Source organism: Trachypithecus francoisi, unplaced genomic scaffold (genome assembly GCF_009764315.1).
Source record: "Trachypithecus francoisi isolate TF-2019V2 unplaced genomic scaffold, Tfra_2.0 Lachesis_group3, whole genome shotgun sequence".
Classification (NCBI taxonomy): Eukaryota; Metazoa; Chordata; class Mammalia; order Primates; family Cercopithecidae; genus Trachypithecus; species Trachypithecus francoisi.
The window spans coordinates 54,763,769-54,787,552 of NW_022681468.1; the positions used below are offsets into that span (position 1 = coordinate 54,763,769).

The following is a 23,784-nucleotide window of genomic DNA, read 5'->3' on the forward strand; positions in this document are numbered from 1 at the left end:
AAGCAAAGCACTCTACTTTTGGAGCAGAGGAATAAAATGGTTTTAGTTCACACTTTATCCCCCAGAAATAGCTTATTTACATAAAGGATCCTTGCAATACTTTTTAAAGCTGAACATACATAGGAAGAAATACAGAGAAGGGCTCGGAATCACAGATTCTCAAGCATGCTATTGGTATTATTATAGATGAGGAAGTTAAAGCCAAAGACGTGACTGACCTTGCCCAAGAGATGGAAATGGAATTTAGAAGAAAGGAAATGGTAGACTTCCTCATACAGGATTTCTATATCTTTCTCATGTTATTTATTTAATCCTTGTAATGTTCCGGTAAGGTATTTATTATTATCTGTATTTTTGACACATGAGAAAATTAAAAATCTAATTAAATTTCCCAGGAGCACAATTATTAGAAAGTGACAGATTACAGGTCCAGGTTCACATGGACAGTAACTGCCAACCTGGGATTAGATTGCAAGAGTCAAAACTTTCATCCCAGATCTTTCTACTGTGATAAAAAAACAAACAAACAAACAAACAAACAAAAAACAACTGCCTCTTTGGTAGCAATCAAATAACTTTTGGACAGTACATACATAGGCTCATTTGCTTTGTATCATAAGAACAGAAAGTCTATACATACACCAATTAATTTCTCAGATCAGATATATGATCTAGCCTCAAAGAAACCTTCAATAATTGCTATTGTAGAAACCTTAATCCCCAATGTGACAGTATTTAGAGATGAGGCCTTTGGGAGGCCTTAGATTAGGCTTAGATTAAGTAATGAGGGTCTCCCATCATAGAGTTAGCTCCCTTATAAGGCAACTAAGGAACCAGAGCCTCTTTTCTCTGAATTGTGAGGATACATGAAGAAAGCAGTCTATGAACCAGGAGGAAGACCCTTACAAAAAATCCAGCCCTGCTGGCATTCTGATCTCATCCAGCTGCCAGAACTGTGAGAAATAAATGTTTGTTGTTTAAGCCACCCAGTCTATGATTTTCTGTTATAGCAGCCCAAGGTGACTAAGACAATAATACTAATTTTGAAACAAACTGGACTCTTAAATTATCTTTTATCTAAATTTTTGAAAATATCTTTAGGTAGACATTCTTCATGATGTCTATTTGATAAGAAATTTTATAACTAGATGAAAGCAAGGCAATCATATCTCTTGGCATAATTTTAAATAAGTCTTCAGATCACATTGACATATATATCACATTGATAATTTTACTGCTGTTCATCTATAAAATAATGCTATTGAAATATTGAAAATATATAATTTTAGTTTTGCATGAGTAGAGATAAACATACACCACTACTTTCTGAGCAATCGTACAAAGCATCTAGAGACAACAGACCTTTGCCTATAGCCACAAATCAGAGTTGTTTTCTCTGCACAGTTAAGAAAAGTTGACTTTTTATCTGAAAGATAATAGCTTCTCTATTGCCATATCACAGGTGCTGGAGTCAGAGAGCCTTTGTTTAAACCCCAGCCTTACAATTTACAACATAAAGTTGTGGAAATTATTTAGCTTCCCAATGGCTCACTATGCTCCATTTTAAAAAGATTAATAATGGTACCCATATCAGAAAGGCTTTGTGAAGACTAAACAAAGCAATTTCCATTCAATAAAAATTGAAGAGTCTGACAAACAGTACATGCTTAAGTAATGGTGACGGTTATTAACACTATTATCTATTCATGTTTGATTACAGTCCTACCTACCACCTAATTTCAGCCTCATTACAAAGGCCTTTTTTGAGAATAGCAAATACACATTTTATTTGATGATGCTCCTTGCCTATGATTTAATTATGACCTGAGCACACAAATGTGAATCACGGACCCAAGCTAGACATAATATTTTGGATAGACAAGCATCTTTGGTGCAGAAAACTAGATCATCACTTTCTACAGACTGAAATAATTGTTTGTAACAAACTACACATATGCAAAAGGTACTTGAGAATGCACATAGAAATGGAATTTCTGGGTTGTAAGTTTTTCAAATATTCAACTTTAACACATGATGCAAAATTGTCTTTTGCTAAGTGGCTATATAAATGTTTCACTTCCACCATCAGTTTAACATCCTATTGATCCATATCCTTTCTAACACTTGGTTTTATCTGACTTTGTTTTTGTCAATTGTAGAGGTATAAATTGGTATCTCACTGTGGTCTTGATATACATTTCTCTAATTGCTAACAAGGTAAGCATCTCCTTTTATCCATTTTTCTATTAGGTAGTTTGTCTTTCTCACTGATTTGTAGTTCTTTATGTATTTTGAATGCTAGCCCTTTGTTAGTTATATGCGTAGCAAAAGTCTTCTAGTTTCTAAGAGCTTGCCTTTTCATTTTCTTTCCTTAAGCTATAATTGATGAAAAGGCATTCTTAATTTTAATGTAATAGATTTTATTAATATTTTCTTTCATGGTTAACATTTTGTATGCCATGTTTAAGAAATGATTCCATATACAAGATCTGAAAGATAGTCACATATATTTTATTTTTATTTATTTATTTATTTTTTGAGACAGAGTCTTGCTCTGCCGCCCAGGCTAGAGTGCAGTAGCGCGATCTTGGCTCACTGCAAGCTCCGCCTCCCGGGTTCACACCATTCTCCTGCCTCAGCCTCCTGAATAGCTGGGACTACAGGAGCCCGCTACCACGCCTGGTTAACTTTTTTGTGTGTTTTTAGTAGAGAAGGGGTTTCACCGTGTCAGCCAGGATGGTCTCGATCTCCTGACCTCGTGATCCGCCAGCCTCAGCCTCCTGAAGTGCTGGGATTACAGGCATGAGCCACCACGCCCAGCCAATAGTCACATATATTCTTCTAAGTGTATTTGTTTTTGTTTTTGAGACAGGGTCTCACTCTGTTACCCAGGCTGGAGTGCAATGGTGTGATCTCAGCTCACTGCAACCTCCACTTCCTGAGCTCAATTGATCCTCCCGCCTCAACCTCCCAAGTAGATGGGACTACAGGCACAGGCCACCACCAAGTCCCACTAATTTCTGTATTTTTTATAGAGATGGGGGGGGTCTCACCATGTTGCTCAGGCTGGTCTCGAACTCCTGGACTCAAGTGATTCACTTGCCTTGGCCTCCCAAAGTGCTGGCATTACAGAAATGAACCACCGTGCCCAGCCTTTTCTAAATGTTAAAGTTTGCTTTTGATATTTAAGTTCCTAGTCCATCAGAAGTTGTTATTTGTAGGGTGGAAGACAGAAAGCCATTTTTTTTTAAATATGAGAAACAAATTTTTTCAGAGCTCTGTCAAAGCTCCTTCTTTCCTCAAGTGGTCTGCCATGAGATCTTTGTCATAAATAAGAGTTTAACACACACACACACACACACACACACGGACTCATTTCTGAGCTCTCAATTCTGATCCATTCATCAATTTGTCTATATCAGCACCAATATTACACTATCCTAATCAAAAGAGCTTTATAAAAAGTTATCATATATAGTATGGCAAGCACCTCTTATCCTTCTAATTATTATTGGTCTTGACTATTTTAACCCTTTCCATATAAATATTAAAATCAATCTGTTAGTTGAACTCTTTACTGAAGTTATATTAAATTTATAGATCAATTTGAAATGAATCAATACCTTCATGGTATTAAGTCTTCCAGTACATTAACATGATCTATCTCTCCATCTATTTTTGGTCTTTAAACTCCTTCAGTAATGTTTTTATAATTTGGGGAAGTAGGAAGAGGTTTATTACATTTAGTCCCAGGTGCACTGTAGTTTTTGTTGCTATGACTGGTTTATTTGTTGTTTTAATTATATTTTCTAGTTGTTGCTTGGATAACGAACTGTAATTAGCTTTAATGCATTGGTCTCACATTGAAGCATTTGTTAAACTTTATTATTTCCTGTAAAATTTATGTAGATACTTTTGGGTTTATTTTTAATGTAGAAACAGAAATACAATTTTCAAATAATGACAGTTTCCAACTTTTTAATCTTTATGTGTGTTTTTTCTTTTTCTTAAATTATTAGACATTCAATGCCATGTTGAATAGAAGGGGTGATAATGGGCATAACTTTTGATTTCAGTAGGCATAACTTCCTGATTTTAAAGGGAATGTCTCCAATATTTTCCTATTGGGGTTACTTTTGTTACAGTTTTATTGGGCTTGGTTTAGTAGATACATTTTATCATATCAGATGAAGGAAATTCTATGTGTAGTTTATTAAGAGTTTCTAAAAATCACAAACAAATAATGGATTTTATCAAATAATCTCTTCTGCATCTATTGAGGTGATCATATAGCTCTTTATGTCCAACATATCAATGTAGCAAATAATATATATTTGCATTTTTTACATAAACCTAATAGTCTCTGGGTATAATATAATGTTGGATTCAGTTTGCTAAGATTTTGTTTAGGAACTGTGCATATATATTCATAAATGAGTTGCCTATGACTACTTTCTTATTTTGTCCTTGGGTGGTTTTATTATAAAAGTTATGCAAGCTTTATAAAATGAATTAGCAACTGGGCATGGTGGCTCACGCCTGTAATCCCAGCACTTTGGGAGGCCAAGGTGGGCAGATCATTTGAGATCAAGAGTTTGAGACCAACTGGCCAAGATGGTGAAACTCCGTCTCTACTAAAAAAAAAAAAAAAAAAGAAAACAAAAATGATCTGGGCATGGTGGTGCATGCTTGTAGTCCCAACTACTTGGGGGGCTGAGGCAGGAGAATCACTTGAACCCAGGAGGTGGAGGTTGCAGGGAGCTGAGATCACACCACTGCACTCCAGCCTGGGTGACAGAGTAAGACTCCGTCTTACAAAAAAAAAAGAAAAGAAAGTTTGTAATAAAAGATTGGAGTGAACAGTTCTTTGAAATTTTGATAGAACTCACATGTAAAACTTTGTGAACCTAGTGTTTTCTTTGTGAGATGATTTTTAACTGTCACTTCAATTTTTTTTTTTTTGAGACGGAGTCTCCCTCTGTCATCCAGGCTGGAGTGCAGTGGCGCGATCTTGGCTCACTGCAACCTCTGCCTCCCAGGTTCAAGCAATTCTCCTGCCTTAGCCGCCCAAGTAGCTGGGACTACAGGCACTTGCCACCAAGCCCAGCTAATTTTTTGTATTTTTAGTAGAGATGGGGTTTCACCATGTTGGCCATACTGGTCTCGAACTCCTGACCTCAAGTGATCTGCCTGCCTCGGCCTCCCAAAGTGCTGGGATTACAGTCGTGAGCCACCGTGCCTGCCCTCTTCAATTTCTTTAATAGTTATGATTGCTATTGTTATATTAGTACCAATAAAGCTCGATAGTTATTGAGATACTTCTGGTTCGTTTTATCTTTCTAGGAATTTTCTTTCCACTGTCTTAAAATTCAGACAAAAATCAGTAAATACGCAGATTTGAACAGTATCATTAGCCAGCCTTACCTATCTGACATCTAGTAATTATAGAACCACACATTCTTTTTTTTTTATTTTTTTTTTTGAGACGGAGTCTCGCTCTGTCGCCCGGGCTGGAGTGCAGTGGCTGGATCTCAGCTCACTGCAAGCTCCGCCTCCCGGGTTCACGCTATTCTCCTGCCTCAGCCTCCGGAGTAGCTGGGACTACAGGCGCCCACCACCTCGCCCGGCTAGTTTTTTTGTATTTTTTTTTAGTAGAGACGGGGTTTCACCGTGTTAGCCAGGATGGTCTCGATCTCCTGACCTCGTGATCCGCCCGTCTCGGCCTCCCAAAGTGCTGGGATTACAGGCTTGAGCCACCGCGCCCGGCCAAACCACACATTCTTTTTAAGTTCATATGGAACATTTACCAAATAGCCTATGTACTGGTTTATAAATCAGATCTCAACAAACTTCAAAGAATTACAATAATAAAGAATATGTTATCTCATCATAAAGGAATTAAACTAGAAATCAGTAACAAGAAGATATTAAGAAAATCTCTAAGTGTTTGGAAATGAAGCAATAAATCTAAATAACCTATGGAATAAAGAAGAAAGTATAATGAAAACTAGAAAATATTGTAAACTAAATGACCTGACGAATGTTCTGATCTATTTGTCAATTTGTCTTTGACAGCACCAATACAATACTATATTCATCAAAATAGCTTTATGAAAGTCATTATACATTAATGGGACAAGCCCTCTTATCTTCTAATTACTATCAATCTTGGCTATTTTGACCCTTTTCATATAAATATTGAATCAATATGTTAGGTTGTAGTATCTTATTTATACTGAAATATTAAAAAGATGACATATACAAAACTTGCTTAGAGGAAACTTACACTTTGAAATGCATAAAGTAGTAAAGATGTTTGAAAAAAATCATAAGCTAATATCTATGTCAAGAAACAATAAAAAGAATATCAAATTAGATTCAAAGACAAGAAATGATAGGAAATAATGGTCAAAAATAAATGAACTAGAAATCGAGATCAGTGAGATTAACTTAATAATATAAGACTGATCAAAGAAAATAAGAGAAAAAACCCACAAATTACTCATATTAGATATAAAAAAGATACTATAGATCCTACACATATTTTTTAAATAATATGGAGATATTATGAGTAATTTTATGACAATAAATTTGATAACTCTGATGAAATGAACAAATTAAAAGTATCACTTATAAAAAAAAAACCAGCCAGGTGCGGTGGCTGACGCCTGTAATCCCAACACTTTGGGAGGCCAAGGCGGGTGGATCACGAGGTCAGGAGATCAAGACCATTCTGGCTAACACGGTGAAACCCCGTCTCTACTAAAAATACAAAAAAAATAGCCAGGCATGGCAGCGTGCGCCTGCAATCCCAGCTGCTAGGGAGGCTGAGGCAGGAGAATGGCGTGAACCTGGGAAGCGGAGCTTGCAGTGAGCCGAGATCGCGCCTCTGCACTCCAGCCTGGGCGACAGAGCGAGACTCCGTCTCAAAAAAAAAACAAAAAACAAACAAAAAACCACATAAGACAAATAACTATGAATACTGTTATACCTAGAAAACAACTTAATTCATAATTTAAAACCTTCATGCAAAGGAAACTCCAGGTTCAGCTTCTCTGGTGATCTCTTCTAAACATTTAGAAAACAGCAAAGAGTAATCTTACACAAACTTCTAAGAAACAGAAAATAAGAGATCATTCTCAACTTATTTTATAATGTCAGACTATCTCTCATACCAATAACTGACAAGAACATTATAAAAAAGGAAATTCATAAGCCAGTATCTCTCATCAAGATAAACTCAAAAGCTCTAAACAAAATATAGCAAATAAAATCTAGACATAAATTTTTAAAATATCACAAACACATGGTATCTATTATAGGAATTCAAGGTTAATTTAACATTCAGAGACAATGAATGTAATTCACCACATTGCATAACAGAGACAGATAGATGATTATTTCAGTAGATGCATAAAAGTAGGTATGAAAATGTAATAGTCATTCCTCATTAAAGAAAGCAAACAAAACCAAAAACACCTCTCAAAAAGTAGGAATAGAAGAAAAATTCCTTAATCCAATAAATGGTATCTACAAATACAGCTAATGTTACATTTATTGTTAAAATACTGAAGGCTTTCTTCCAAAGTCAGTGAAAACCCATGTTCAGACACAAACCTGCACAAATATGTTTATATCTGTTTTATTCATATTTGCTACAAACTGTGAACAACCCAAATTTCCTTTAACTAGGGAATGGATAAATAACTGTGATACATTCGACTTTAGAGCTGACTCTAAATTAGAGATAGAGAAAATTATCTGGGGTAATGGAACAGTTCTAAATATTGATTGTGGTAGTCATAATGTGATTATACACATTTCTCACAAGTCACAGAGCAGCAGATTAAAAAAGTGAATTTTGCTGTATGCGGATTATAACTTAATTATTTTTAGTGAGAAAAAATATTTATGTAGCATTATAAAACCTGATCATCTAGTAATCAGTCTAAGTGATGTGTTGGCACATGTTTAACAACCAGTTCTTAGCAGTGGGTAGGTGGGGAAAAGTCCCGATTTGTGACATTTGCCGATTTCTGTGATATAAATACTACCACCATGGCCCACTTCAATCTCACAATGTGATTTACTGAATGTGGAGCCAGGAAGAGATGTACCGGATCGGCTCTCATGAACTAGTAGGAGCTAGCTCCAACATATCACTGAAATCTAATGAAAGACATTGAAGACTGCTGCAGAAAAATACAAAACGTTATTGAAAGAGGGATATACATGTTCTCAGATTAGAAAACTCTATATTGTAAATGTGTCGATGCTCCCCATTGATCAATAGATTGACTATAACCAAAATCAAATTCTCAGCAATCTTTCTTGTACAAATTAACAAGCTTATTTCTCTGCTGCATAAATATTATGCAAATTAATAAGCTTGTATGGAAAGGCAGAAAGCCAAGAATAACAAAGAAAATCTTGAAAAGGAACAAAATTGGGGGACTTACACTAACAGACACCAATAGATAATTAAAATATACAGTAATTAAGACAGAGTGATATCACAAGTATAAATAAACAGACCGATAGAAAAGACTACAGACCCATACATATACAATCATCTGATTTACAACAAAGGTGCCACTGCAATAAATGAGAAAAGGAGATCTTTTCAATAAATGATGCTAAATCAATTGAACATTCATGTGTGGGGAAAATGAGCCACCACCCTTAGCTCTCACCATACACAAAAACCAGTTCCAAATAAATCATAGACCTATGCCTGGAGGAGGAGAAGTGGACAAAAGATACAAATAAGCAATTGACAAAACCCACAATATTAAACGACCCCATACATATAAAAAGATATTTACCGTCATGCAAATAAAAATGAAAAAATACATTGATAACTTTTTCACATATTAGATTTACAAAGATCAAAGTGTAATAATTCTTTTCATTAGTTCAGATGTAAACTTGTACTCACAGATACTACAGGTGGGAATTAAAATGGATACAGCATCTTTGGGCTGCAATTTGGCAGATAACTATGAAAAGCACAAATACATGTATTCCTGACCCAGCAATGCTATTTCAAAGAATTCATTTGCAGATATACTCATACATATGCAAAACACCAGAAACAATGTAAATGTCCATCAATGAGGGACTGATTAATAAATTATGGTTCATCCTCTTGTGAAATATAATTGTAAAGAATGAGAAAGTTCATTTGGAACAATTGCCCAATATATATCATCAGAAATAACTCAAGGTATAATACAGTGTGTACAATATGGTGTAACTCTGAAAAAAAGTATGTGGGAGAGTCTGTTTGGCATGTTTAAGAATAGCAAGTAGTACAGTATGCATGGAGCAGGCTGGAAAGGTTATGAGGGGCCAGGTCAGGAAGATAAGACAGAGCACAAATCTGAAAGGATTTGAAGAGAGTGGATATTATGGGTGAGAGTAATGGAAAAGACTTCAGTGGATATTGGTACCTGATTATCCTTTCCTTCTCTGCCTTTGTATACTAGGTGTGGGTTAGGTAGATAACTCTGAACTTTACGTTTATATGTTCAAGGCTCTTGAGGAGTTACACATGGAATTAATGAAGAGGGAGATTGTCTATTAACCATGACTTACATAGGCTACAAAATAAAACAAATACCTGAGTTGTGATATTTGTTTATCACTCAGTATCAAATACTGAGATGCTTTATACAAAGAAGTCTCATTCTGTCAATGTAAGCAAAATACCATATTAAATATTATGCAAATTAATAAGCTTGTATGGAAAGGCAGAAAGCCAAGAATAACAAAGAAAACCTTGAAGAGGAACAAAATTGGGGGACTTACACTAACAGACACCAAAAGATAATTAAAATCTACAGTAATTAAGACAGAGTGATGTAGAGACTTGGTGTAGAGACTTTTAAAAATACAGAAATAATTTGTTATTAAATGAGAGAATAAATAATAGAATAGAATGAATTTGTGGAATATTTATAAATATATAGCCATTAGTTTGTATGTAACTTAAAATTAAGAAAGAAACCTATCATTAACATCAGCCCATACATATAATTATGGTAATCAACATTTACATATAAAAGTATTTAGAAAAGCCGCAATCTAAATGTGTATCAACTAATAAATGGACAGATAAAATGTAGTATATCCATACAATGAAACATTATTCAGCAATAAAAAGAAATGCAGTACCAATACATACTATAATAGGATGAATCCTGAAAACACTATGTTAAGAAGTCAGTAACAAAGGACCACATATTGTGTAATTCCATTTATATAGAGATGTATAGAATTAGGCAAATTTATAGAAACAGAAAGTAGATTGGTGGTTACCCAGAGCTGGGGAGTAGGAAGGGTATGGAGGGTATAACAGGTATAAGGTTTCTCTTGGGAGCTAATGAAAATGTTCTAAAATTGTAATAATTTCAGAATTATATATACTAAATACACTCTGAATATACCAAAACCAGTGAATTGTACACTTTAAATGGGTGAATTATGTGGAATATATATTTCAATAAAGCTGTTAAAAAAACTATTTAGAAAAACTTCAGTTTCTGTAAAATAACAAAACCAAAAAACTAGACTAAAAATATTTAGAGAGCAGAGATTGTCTTATTCATCTTTGTATTTCTTAAAAACTTACAGCCTGGACACAGTGGCTCAGGCCTGTAATCCCAGCACTTTGGGAGGCCAAGTCGGGGTGGTTCACGAGGTCAGGAGATCAAGACCATCCTGGCTAACATGGTGAAACTGTCTCTACTAAAAATACAAAAAATTAGCCAGGCATGGTGGCACATGCCTGTAATCCCAGCTACTCGGGAGGCTAAAGCAGGAGAATCGCTTGAACCTGGGAGGCAGAGGTTGCAGTGAGCTGACATTGCGCCACTGCACTCCAGCCTGGGCGACAGAGCAAGACTCCGTCTCAAAAACAAAAACAAACAAATGAAAACTTATAACAGAAGTTCACACACAGTAGGTGCTCAATAAATATTTATTTACATATATTTAATACAAATAACTGAAAAATATTGGACTGCAGGGTATTACTAAGAACAAATGTTATGCACTTGACTCATTATTCGTAACTATATATTATCTACACAATAAATATTATCCTTGTTAATCTAAAATAGGCTGGGCATGGTGGCTCATATCTGTAATCCCAGCACTTTGGGAAGGTAAGGCATGAGGATCAGTTAAGCTCAGGAGTTCGAGACATAGGCAACATAGCAAGGTGCCATCTCTACAAAAAAATTAAAATATTAGCCAAGCATGGTGGCACATGCCTGTAGTCCTAGTTACTCAGGAGGCTGAGGCAGAAGGATCATTTGGGTCCAGAAATATCAGATTATAGTGATGTATGATCATGCAACTGTACTTCAACCTGGGCAACAGAATGAGACCCTGTCTCTAATTTTTTTTTTAATTCAAAAATCCTTTGGAATGCATAACAAGTTTCCTCAGCACCAGATTTCTTTTTTCTTAAATATGTTTTGCTAAATTAAACTCAGTTTCAATTCCCAGAATACTATGCAAATCCTAAAAGGAGAGGGGGCAGGAAACGGGTCAGAAGTAAACCAGATGGAAACTAGCACTTTACTATGAATAATACAAATGTACAGCTCACAAGGAAGGAAAGAACCAACTATACAGATGCTCCTCAACTTACAATAGGGTTACATCCTGATAAAACCATCGTAAGTTGGAAATATATTTTGAAAAAGCATTTGATACACCTGACCTACTGAACATTACAGCTTAATCTACCCTAGCTTAAACATCCTCAAAACACTCATGTTAGCCTACAATTGGGTGAGATCATCTAACACAAAGCCTATTTTATAATAAAGTGTTGAATATCTTATGTAATTTATTGAATACTATATTGAAAGTGAAAAAAGAATGGTTATATGGGTACTTGAAGTATGATTTCTACTGAATAGGTATTGCTTTCATACCATTGTAAAATTGAAAACTCATAGGTCAAACCATCATAAGTTGAGGATAGTCTGTATATCATTTCACCTTTTTATATACTTGGTGTTATAGTCAATCACTATAGGGACTTTGGGGACTTTTTCATTCTGTGTGCTGTTCTGAGTTACTGGAAGCTGGCACTCACTACTGAATTTAGCCATGCAGAAGGGGAATCTTCAAAAATGTCAAATGTGGAGAATAATCATATTTATATACCAGAAATGCTGTGGAAGTATATTTCTAATTTTCTCAATTGTAAACTTTGTAAAAAAAAAAAATTCTATCTTTCCAGCATAAACTAAGTAAGATGACAAACTCTGGGCATATTGCAGTCATTATACAGAAAAAAAACATACCACCAAGGAAACTATCTCTTGGCAACTAAAATTAAAAAGAACTATTACTTTTTATTAAACTATTTATGTCTCTTCCTAGCAGTAGAACTCAAAGAGAATGACATAAAAAATATTGTGTGAATGAAAAACTGAGAATGACTTCCAAAGTAACAGCAAAGAGTTTATACAGAGACAAACAGAGATAAGGAAACAAAAACAAAATACTAACTCATAAATGTGAATCTTAAGAATGTTAGAGCAACAATAGAGATATGGGATTATATGTAATAGATCTCAAAACACTTCCGTACAGACTCTCAGGTAGTTCTGCTGTTAATGATAGCCTTTGAAGAAGAGGGTTAAAAGGATTAATGCAGATCCTGCAATATGAAGGCCTTGGAAGAAGTTAAGTCTGTCATTTACATAACAAGCTATTTATTTATATTGGACACAAAAGAATTCCATAAACCATTCAATGGATGTCTCTAGAAGAACAACGACATGATGATGAGGGCACTGTGAGTGTGTGTGTATGTGTGTGTGTGTAGAAAAGTAAGTCACTAATAAAAATAGAAATATAAATGGATAATAGACATGAGGGGAAAGTTAAGTCTTTCTAGTAATTAAAGACAAACTAATTAAAACAGCCTTCCTAAATCAAGGATCAGAGAGAGGGGAAAAAAGAGATAGCATTTTTGGCTATCATAACTAGTAAAAAAAAAAAAAAATATATATATATACACACACACACACAGTATTGAAAACAATGAAAAACACTTAAAAATACACATACCTTTTCATAAAACAATTCCATGTGTATTTATTTACATAGAGGTTCATAACAACATTATTTACATAGTGACAAATTGGAAACAATCTAAATGTCTAACTGTAGGATACTGTAAATAAATTATGTCACAGTTCTATTATACAAGATATGGAGCCATTCAAAATCATGGTATAGAAAAAAACCTCATCATAAGAAAATATGTTCACATGTTTTAAGAAAAACAGATGGAAGGCATCATTCCCACTAAGAAAAACAAATACATATAGCTTTGTAGTCACTGGAAAAAAGTCAGTTTTAGACACAGTTGTTTTCTAAAGAAATACCTAGTCCTTTAATCATCTTTGAGTCAGCTATATTGAAAATGGATGATTACTCTTTGTGCTGAATTTTGTCTGTGTCATGCTCAATTCTATCTCCATCATTCTGAGCTGTTCTCTACATTGCAAAGATTGGAAATATACTGCAGAGACTGTGAAACTACGGCACTACAATTCTTACAATCCATTCTTGGAGAGCTCTTGTTTAGATTTTGCCAGTGAAAAGCATTAATGACATTTGGAAGACAGGGTGAAGGAAAAGCCATTATTGCCTTCTAACAGAAAGAATAGATATGTGAACTGACAGCAGCCACGAGACTTGCAGCACATGGCAAAGGCACGGAACTACACCAATTTGTGGACAATAGCTAACACTTCCACCAGATAGTCAGGCACTTGGAAAAAGTATGTGATACAGCTTTGGAACAGGCATGGAGTATAAGGATATTCAGTCCCAGGTGAATGTCCTCCAAAGGGCATTCACTGCTGAGGACCCTCAAGGTAATTAGGTACACAAGGTGACTCATTTTATGGATATCAGTCAGTCTCCTTCCCCAGCTATCCCAGCTCAGTAGTACCAGAAACTAAACCAGCAAAAGAAATATAAAGCATCTACATTAATATCAGATAAAAAAGACTTTGGGGCAAAAAGCATCATGAGAGATAAAGAGGTTTGTGGCATAAAAAATAAAAGGTTAAACTCATTAGGAAGATATAACAATTCCACATTTGTGTGCATTTAACATAGCTCAAAGGTCTACGAGCAAAATAACAGAACAGAAGGGGAAATTGACAAATGCACTTCATGTTTTTTTAAAAAACTTATCTGAGAACTTTAAAGTATCTATCAGATATCAGTATTTGGTAGATCAAGCAGTCCAAAATCAGAGTATAGAAGATATGAACAATACATTTAGTAGGTTTGAGCTAATGGACATATATTGCATACTGCATCAAAAATCAGAAAACATGAAATGCTTTTCAAATGCACATGGGATATTTATAAAAATTAAAAATGCATTAGTACATAAATCAAATTTCAACCAAGCTAAAAGCATGGGTGTTCTATAAACATGAACTGCTCAATATTGTAGCAAGTAGCCATATGTGACTATTTAAATCAATAAAAAATTAAGTGTATTTGGTCCTCGTTCTCACTAGCCACATTCAAGTGCTCAATAGCCACATATGACTAGTGACTACCATACTGGACAGTGCAGACACAAAACATTTCCATCACCATAGGAAGTGGTGCTATACAACACATATTCCGACTATAATAAAGTATGAAATTGATAACAAAACATTAATTTAGAAAAAAACATACTTTTGCCACATTCATGAGTAAAAAAAAAAATATTATGGACAATGATATGGTCTGGCTCTGCGTCCCCACCCAAATGTCACCTTGAATCGTAATCCTAATTGTAATTTCCATGTGTTGGGGGAGGGGCCTCGGGGGAGGTGATTAGATCATGGGGGTGTTTCCCCCATGCTGTTCTCATGATAGTGAGTGAGTTCTCATGAGATCTAATGGTTTTGTAAGGCACTTTTACCCCAATAGCTCTGCGCTTCTCTCTCCTGCCGCTACGTGAAGAAGGATGTGTTTGCTTCCCCGTATGCCATGATTTTAAGTTTTCTGAGGCCTCCCCAGTCATGTAGAACTGTGAGTCAATTAAACCTCTATAATTCCTTTATAAATTACCTAGTCTAGGGTATATCCTTATTATAGGATGAGAATGGACTAAAATTACACATTAAAATACTTAAAACTTAAAATACTTAAAAAAATAAATCTACTACATATCAACATATACAGGATACAGCAAAATTGTTATGTAGAAAAAACTTATAGCCTTAAATGCATAGATCAGAAAAAGAAGAAAAGCTGAAAATGTATGAGCATCAGTATCCAACTTCTTAAGTTACAAAGAATAAAATATAGAATAAACCAAAAGAAAATATAATAATATAGATGCACAGAAATTAAATAAATAGAAAAGAAAAAAGGAGAAATCACATGATAAAAAATATACTAAGGAAGGTACACGTAAACAAAATTAAGCAGAGAAAATAACAGAAAACTTAGAACAATCTTATGCCAGAACAATCTTATGCCAGCTTGATGAAATGGATAGATTTCAAGAAAAATGTAAATTACTAAAACTGACTCAAGAAGAAATAGAAAACTTTAATTATTCTATAACCAAAACAGAAATTGAATGAATACTTCAAAATCTTATATGTCAGGTCTAGGAGGTTTAATAGACTAGTTTTCTCAAACTAGATCATCCTAATCTTACATGAATTCTTACAGAGAATTTTTTTAAAAAGGAAATGTCCATACTCATTTTATAAAATTAGTACAGCCCTGCTACCTTGATATCAAAGTCAGAAAAGAAAGTGCAAGAAAGGAAATTCAGTGACCTGTAAGCCCATGGAAAAGACACCATGAGCAAAGCTCACCCTCTGGAGTTGAAAAAATGTATGAACAAGAATTTATAACTGAAATTAAATGGTGGCAGACATGTCCGAGGAATATTGTGGGGATTTGATCCCTTTATGAATCTTGTGATAGATAAATGTGTGGAGATGGCAACTAGTGGACAACAGAACAATATTGGAATGGTGGTAATACAAGGAAATAGTACCATCATGTTAGAAGCCTTGAAATGAGTATAAATAATGACCGTTCAGAAGAGAAATCCATGTTGCCTCTCCAAAGGTCCTATTTTACTATGATGTAAAAATTAGGTCATGTACATTTTCATATTAGACTTTTTGTTAAATAAACTTTTGTAATAGTCAAAAAAAGAAATTTAGTTGTAAACATGCTTGCAGGCCGGGCGCGGTGGCTCAAGCCTGTAATCCCAGCACTTTGGGAGGCCGAGACGGGCGGATCACGAGGTCAGGAGATCGAGATCATCCTGGCGAACATGGTGAAACCCCGTCTCTACTAAAAAAATACAAAAAACTAGCCGGGCGAGGTGGCAGGCGCCTGTAGTCCCAGCTACTCGGGAGGCTGAGCCAGGAGAATGGCGTGAACCCGGGAGGCGGAGCTTGCAGTGAGCCGAGATTGCGCCACTGCACTCCAGTCTGGGCGACAGAGCAAGACTCCGCCTCAAAAAAAAAAAAAAAAAAAAACATGCTTGCAAATATCGTCATCTAAAGATTAGCAAACCCAGTAATGTATTTAAAAAGGAAATACAGCATGACTATCCTGGATTTATTCTAGAAATGCAAGATCACTTCAACATAAAAGATCTATTAATCTAATTAAACATATTAACAAACTAGAAAAGAAAAACCATATAATTATATTTGAATGAATGCAGGAAAGGCATTTGTTAAAATTCAATATCCAGTGATTTTTAAAAACTAATAATTATGAATAAAGGAGAAATCTGATGAAGTCTTAATCTGATGAAGTGAGACTGGGAAGAGTTCTGAGAAGAACTCTGGAATCCATTGAAGACTTGAAACTTCCAGGGATAAGCTTGGACATAAATTGCAGTTAGTTTCAGTCAATTTTAGCTGTTAGCTCAGCAGGAGCTACACATCCCATATCTCCCAGTCCCATGGCATATGCAGCCATACATGTGTTCCTGGAGCAGCTTGAATGCAGGTTGTGGGAGCCAAGGTGGGAAAAAGAACCCTGTCTTCCAAAATTTGGAGATGTGTATTCTGATTGATAATTGCTGCTTCTGATTATGGAGGTGCAGATACAGGTGAGTTGTCCTTGTTGCACACCCCACCTCTCATTGTTGGAAGCCCCACCCACTCTAGCTCAAGTGACTTTCCGGGGACTTAAAGGGCAAGTTCCTCTAACTACCCCTTCATTTTTCTTTTTCCCCCCTTTTGGAAACCAGATACTAAAGACTAGGACATTCAAAAGCAACTGCATACATAGGGGAAATTAGTTACCGCATATGCCCAGGGAAAGGCACAGGCTCAGAAAAGACCATGAAGATCTTAAGTTTACCTGTCAGGCTGATCCTTGACATGGAGACATCCTACAACAATTAAAACAAAAAGAAAAAATAGCAAACCCTGGGAAAGAGAGAAATTCTGACTTCCAGAGTTACCACATTATTAGTTTCAAATGTCCAGTTTTCAACAAATCACAAAGTATACAAAGAAATAAGAAAGTACTGGCCATTTAAGGGGGAAAAAATAAAACAGAAACTGTCCTAGAGAAAGACAACATGGCAGCCCTACTCAACAATTACTTTAAAACCACTGTCTTATAAATACTGAAAGAACCAGCAGAAGACCTGCAGAAAGTCAAGAAAAATGACATACAAACAAAATAGAAATTTCAGTAAAAAGATAGGAAACCTAAAAGTAAACCAAAAATAAATTCCACACTGAGCAAGATGGTTCATGCCTGTAACAAGCACTTTGGGAAGGTGAAGTGAGAGGATCATTTGTGGCCAGGATTTTGAGGCTGCAGTGAGTTTTGATCATACCACTATACTCCAGCCTGGGCAACAGAGTGAGACCCTATCTTTAAAAGAAGAAAAAAAGAAGCTTAAAAATATAATAATTGAAATGAAAAATTCACTAGAGGGAGTCAAAGACAGATTTGAGCAGACAAAAAAAAATCAGCAAACTTGAAGATTAGGAAAATAGAAATTATCAAGTCATTGAAGAATAGAAAGAAAAAAGATTGAAGAAAACTGAAAACAGCTTAAGGAACCTGTGGGACACCATCAAATGAACCAACACACACACTGTAATAGTTTCAGAAGAAGAAAAGAAAGAGAAAGTAGCAGAAAGATTATTTGTAGAATAACAGCTGAAAACTTCCCAAGTTTGATGAAAGATAGACATCTGAGAAGTTCAACAAATTTCAAGTAGGATGAACTCAGAGACCCACATTGAGATCCATTATAATCAAACTGTCAAAAGCCAAAGACAAAGAAAAATTTGAAAACAACAAGAGAGAAGTGACACATCACATATAAGGGATTATTAACAAGATTTGTCAGCAAATTTCACATCAGAAACTTTGGAAGCAAAAGAGCAGTGGGCAGACATAGTCTAAGCACTGAAAGAAAAAAAAACCTGTCAACTAAAAATCCTATATCCAGCAGCCCTGTCCCTCAAAAATGAGGAAGAAATTAAGATATCCCCAGATAAACAAAAGCTGGAGTTTGTTACCACTAGACCTGCCTTTCAAGAAATGCTAAAGGTAGTGAGTTCTGCATGTTGAAATGAAAGGACACTACACAGTAAGTTAAAGCCATATGACAAAATAAAAATCTCAGTAAAGGTAAATATATAGGCAATTATTAAAGGTAGTATTATTTTAACAATAGTTTGTAGCTTCATCTTTGGTATTCCATATGATTTAAGAGACTAATACTTTAAAAAAATAATTATAAGTCTAAAAGCTACTATAATAATAATTGTAATTTTGGTCTGTAATTCCACATTTTCTTTTCTATATAATTTAAGAAACTAATGTATTCTTTTTTTTTTTTTCGACGGAGTCTTTCTCTGTTGCCCAAGCTGGAATGCAGTGGCATGATCATGGCTCAATGCAGCCTCAACTTCCTGGGCCCAAGTGATTCTCCTGCTTCAGCCTCCTGAACAGCTGGGGCTACAGGCATGCACCACCATGCCTGGATAATTTTTGCTTTTTTTTTTTTTTTTGGTGGAGACAGGGTTTTGCCATGTTGACCCGAACTCCTGGTCTTGAACTCCAGGGCTCAAGCAGTCCTCCCAACTCATCCTCACAAACTGCTGGGATTATAGGCATGAGTCACCATGTCCAGTTGAGAAACTAGTGCATTTTAAAAGATAGTTGCTAATTTATGTTTTTTGGACACATAATATGTATAATTTTATGATACCAAAAACTGAAAGGGGTGAGGATGGACATGTAAAGGAGAAGAATTTTTGTATGTTATTAAAATAAACTAGTATACATTCAAATTAGAGTGTTACAACTTTAGAATGTTAAATATAATCTCCATGGTAACCATAAAAAAGCTAGAAGGGAAATGATAAGGGAATTAAAAGATTACACTATAAAAATCAACTGAACACAACAGAGAGTAATGTGCAGTAATGCAGGAAATGAGAGACAAAAAAGCTATAAGACACACAGAAAACAAACAGCAAAACAAACAAAAGAAGTCACACTTTATCAGTAATTAAATGTAAACAGATATAAACCTTCCAATCAAAAGATAGAGATTGGCAGAATGAATTTAAAAACATGATCCAATGATATGCTGTCTATAAGAGCTTTGCTTTAGATCCAAAGACACAAGCAGATTGAAAGTGATAGGGTGGAAAAAGATATTCCATAAACCAAAAGAGAGTAGAGGTGATAATACTAATATCAGAAAAGACAGCCTTTAAAAAATCAAAAAAGTTAACAAAAAACAAAGAACTGGTTTTTTTTTAGAGACAGTATCTTGCTATGTTGTCCAGGCTGGAGTACAGTGGCTAGTCACAGGCAAAATCATAGCACATTACAGCCTCAAACTCCTGGGTTCAAGCAATCCTCCTGCCTCAGCCTCTGGAATAGCTGGGACTACAGGCGCATACCACCGTACCTGGCTAGGACATCATATACTAATAAAAGTTTTAATACAGCATTTGAATATATAACAGTAACAAAAATCTATGTACCTAGGAATACTGTATCAAAATATGTGAAGCAAAAGTTGACAGAATTGAAAGAAGAAATGGTTCTATACTAATAATAGTTGGAGACTTCAATATCCTATTCTCAACAATGGATAAAACAAACAAACAAAGAGGAAATAAAGACATGCAAAGAAATAGAGAACTCGAACAACACAATATGCCAACTAGACCTAACAGACAAATACAGACACTCTAGCCAACAATAATAGAACTCACATTTTTCTCATGTGTACCTGGAACATTCTCCAGATAGACTATAAGGGAGGCCACATATTAAATCTCAATACATTTAAAAAAGATAGATATAATACTAGATATTTTCTTAAATCACAATGAGATGAAGTTGGAAATTAGCAACAGAATGAAAATTGGAAAATTCACAAATTTGTGACAATTGAACAACACACTCTTTTTTTTTTTTTTTTTTTTTTTTTTTTTGAGGCAGAGTCTCGCTCTGTCGCCCAGACTGGAGTGCAGTGGCGCAATCTCAGCTCACTGCAAGCTCCGCCTCCCGGGTTCACGCCATTCTCCTGCCTCAGCCTCCCGAGTAGCTGGGACTACAGGCGCCCGCCACCTCGCCCGGCTAGTGTTTTTTTTTTGTATTTTTAGTAGAGACGGGGTTTCACCATGTTAGCCAGGATGGTCTCGATCTCCTGACCTCGTGATCCGCCCGTCTCGGCCTCCCAAAGTGCTGGGATTACAGGCTTGAGCCACCGCGCCCGGCCTGAACAACACACTCTTAAACAACAAAGGATCAAAGAAAAAAATCACAAGAGAAATAATAATGTTAATTGCAAATCAAAACTACAATGAGATATCACATTACATCACATCCATTAGAATGACAACTATTTTTTTAAAAAACAGAACATAACAAGTGTTGGCGAAGATGTGAAACAATTTAAACCTGTGTGCGCTGTTGATGAGAACACAAAATGGTACAGCCTCTGTGGAAAACAGTATGGCAGTTCCTCAAAATATTAAAAATAGAATTACCATAAGATCCAGCAATTCCACTTCTGGGTATATACCCAAAAGTATTGACAGCAGGGTCTCAAAGGGATACTTGTACACCATGTTCATGGAAGCATTATTCACAATAGCTAAAATGTGAAAGCAACCTAGTGTCTGCCAACAGATGAATGGATTAAAAAACGTGGTATGCTATTACAATGGAATGCTATTCAGCCTTAAAAAAGGAAGTTGTGATATATTCTATAATATGGATGAAACTTGAGGACATTTTGCTATGTGAAATAAGCCAGTCACAAAAAGAAAACTGTATCATTCCACTAACGTCAGGTACACAGAGTAGTCAAAATCATAGTTAAAGAAAGTAGAATGGTGGCTGCTAGTAGCCATGAGAAGAAGGGATGAGGAGTTACTGTTTAATGGGCACAGAGTTTCAGTTTTGCAAGATGAAGAGTTCAGGAAATAGACAGTGGTGATAGCTACACAACAATATTTTATTTGTGTACTAGTATCACGGAACTGTACATTTAAAAATGGTTATGATGGTAAAATTTATGTTATATGTATTTTACCACAAATTTTAAAAGCTGATAAAAAATGAAGTGTAAAATTTTTAAACCAGATAATATAAAAGACTATTTTACAACTTTGAGGTAAGAGAAGAATTTTTTAAAAATATAAAAAGTACAAGCCATAAAGGAAAATATTGTTTAAATGGACTACACTTAAGCACATAATATCTATTTGTTAAAATACACTGTAGAGATCAAAGTCATGCACAAAATGGTAAAAGAGATCTATAAGACAATCAGCAAAGGACTTACATGAAAAATATGTATACAACTCCTACAAAGCAAAAAGAAAAAGATAATTTTTAAATGGGCAAAGGGCAAACAGACACTGAGGAGGAAATATGAATGGACAATAAATACATGCTCACGCCTCACTGGTAATCCGTAAAATGCAGACTGAAACTACAATGAGATACCATTTCAAATCTATCAATACCAACTATGGGTAAGGATGTGGAGTAAAGAAAATATCTTGTGGAAAAATGCACACTCCGGGTTCTCTTTATTTTAGGCTCTTCAAATGTAAAACTAAATAGTGTATTTTTTAGGGATATATATTTATTTATAGCTAAACTGTAAAAATTATCAAGCGATTAGAAACTTCACATTAATGAAAGTGTTTACTTTTGGAGAGGGATAAGAACAGGTTGTCTGGCCGGGTGCAGTGGTTCACACCTGTAATCCCAGCACTTTTTGGGGCTGAGGTGGGTGGATCACCTGAGGTCAGGAGTTTGAGACCAGCCTGACCAACCTGGGAAAACCCTGTCTCTACTAAAAATGCAAAAATTAGCCGGGCATGGTGGCAGGCGCCTGTAATCCCAGCTACTAGGGAGGCTGAGGCAGGAGAATTGCTTGAACCTGGGAGGCAGAGATTGAAGTGAGCTGAGATTGCACCATTGCACTCCAGCCTGGATGACAGAGCGAGACTCTGTCTCAAAAACAAAACAAAACAGGTTGTCCTTAAGGAGAGGCATACAAGGTGTGACAAAATATTGGTAATGTTCCATTTCTTTGGCTGGGGCTCACAGGTGCTCATTCTTTTTAAAAACTGAACACATATGTTTTATATGTTCTTTTGTATACATATGTTTCAAAAGAAATTTTTATGTAAAAGAGGAAGACCCTCCAAATCTAAAATCTTTTTTTTATTACTGGAAGTACCACACGGTGGATTATTTCCCTGGTGATCATAGGTTCTGCCTACAGTGTAGTCACTGATTGTAAAGATAATAAAGGCTGCAGAGTCTGAAATGGAACAAAGGTGTAACCCATGAGTCATCAAGACAAGGTAAGCAGATGTTAACTATAAAAAATATATATCTATAGGAAAAGTATATTTGAAAAGATGCAGGGAAGGCAACTTAAGTTAAAAAATGTAACTTAAGGGAAGGAAAATCTACAGTACATGTCTTATATACAGTACACATCACACAGTACATGTATGACCCAGTAGAAAATTATTTTTTTTTTGAGATGAAGTCTCATTCTGTCACCCAGGCTGGAGTACAGTGGTGCAACCTCAGTTCACTGCAACCTCCAGCTCCCGGGTTCAAGTGATCCTCCTGCCTCAGCCTCCCTAGTAGCTGGGATTACAAGTGTGCACCACCATGCCCAGCTAATTTGGGGTGGGTTTTTTTTTTGTTTATTTTATTTATTTATTTATTTATTTATTTACTTTGAGATGGAGTCTCGCTCTGTGACCCAGGCTGGAGTGCAGTAGTGCAGTCTCGGCTCACTGCAACCTCCGTCTCCTGGGTTCACGTCATTCTCCTGCCTCTTGAGTAGCTGGGACTACAGGCGCCCGCCACCATGCCCGGCCAATTTTTTTTATATTTTTAGTAAAGACAGGGTTTCACCGTGTTAGCCAGGCTGTTCTCAAACTCCTGACCTCAGGTGATCCGCCCACCTCGGCCTCCCAAAGTGCTGGGATTATAGGCATGAGCCACCGTGTCCAGCCAAGACCCAATAGAAATTTTATATTGTTTTAAGAGAATTAGGTATATAGAAGATGAGGTAGGTAAAAAGGGACAAACAGTCTCATTTTAAGAAAAATAGAATATAGCCAATTGGAAAAGAAAGAATAGCATGAGGTAACCATAGCACACTCAAGATTGTTTTAAATCTTTCCTCAAAACCAGAAACCTAAAAATTAATTTTCCACAAACACC

The 23,784-nt window shown here is 35.6% G+C and overlaps 1 protein-coding gene and 1 pseudogene across 2 annotated transcripts in view; one reads left to right on the forward strand and one right to left on the reverse strand.

Annotated features, from left to right (window-relative positions):
- Window positions 1–23,784, reverse strand: part of ATL1 (atlastin GTPase 1) — a 103,284-nt gene that overhangs the window by 46,901 nt on the left and 32,599 nt on the right. The window lies entirely within an intron of this gene.
- On the forward strand, window positions 15,861–16,115 carry LOC117069665 (annotated as a pseudogene).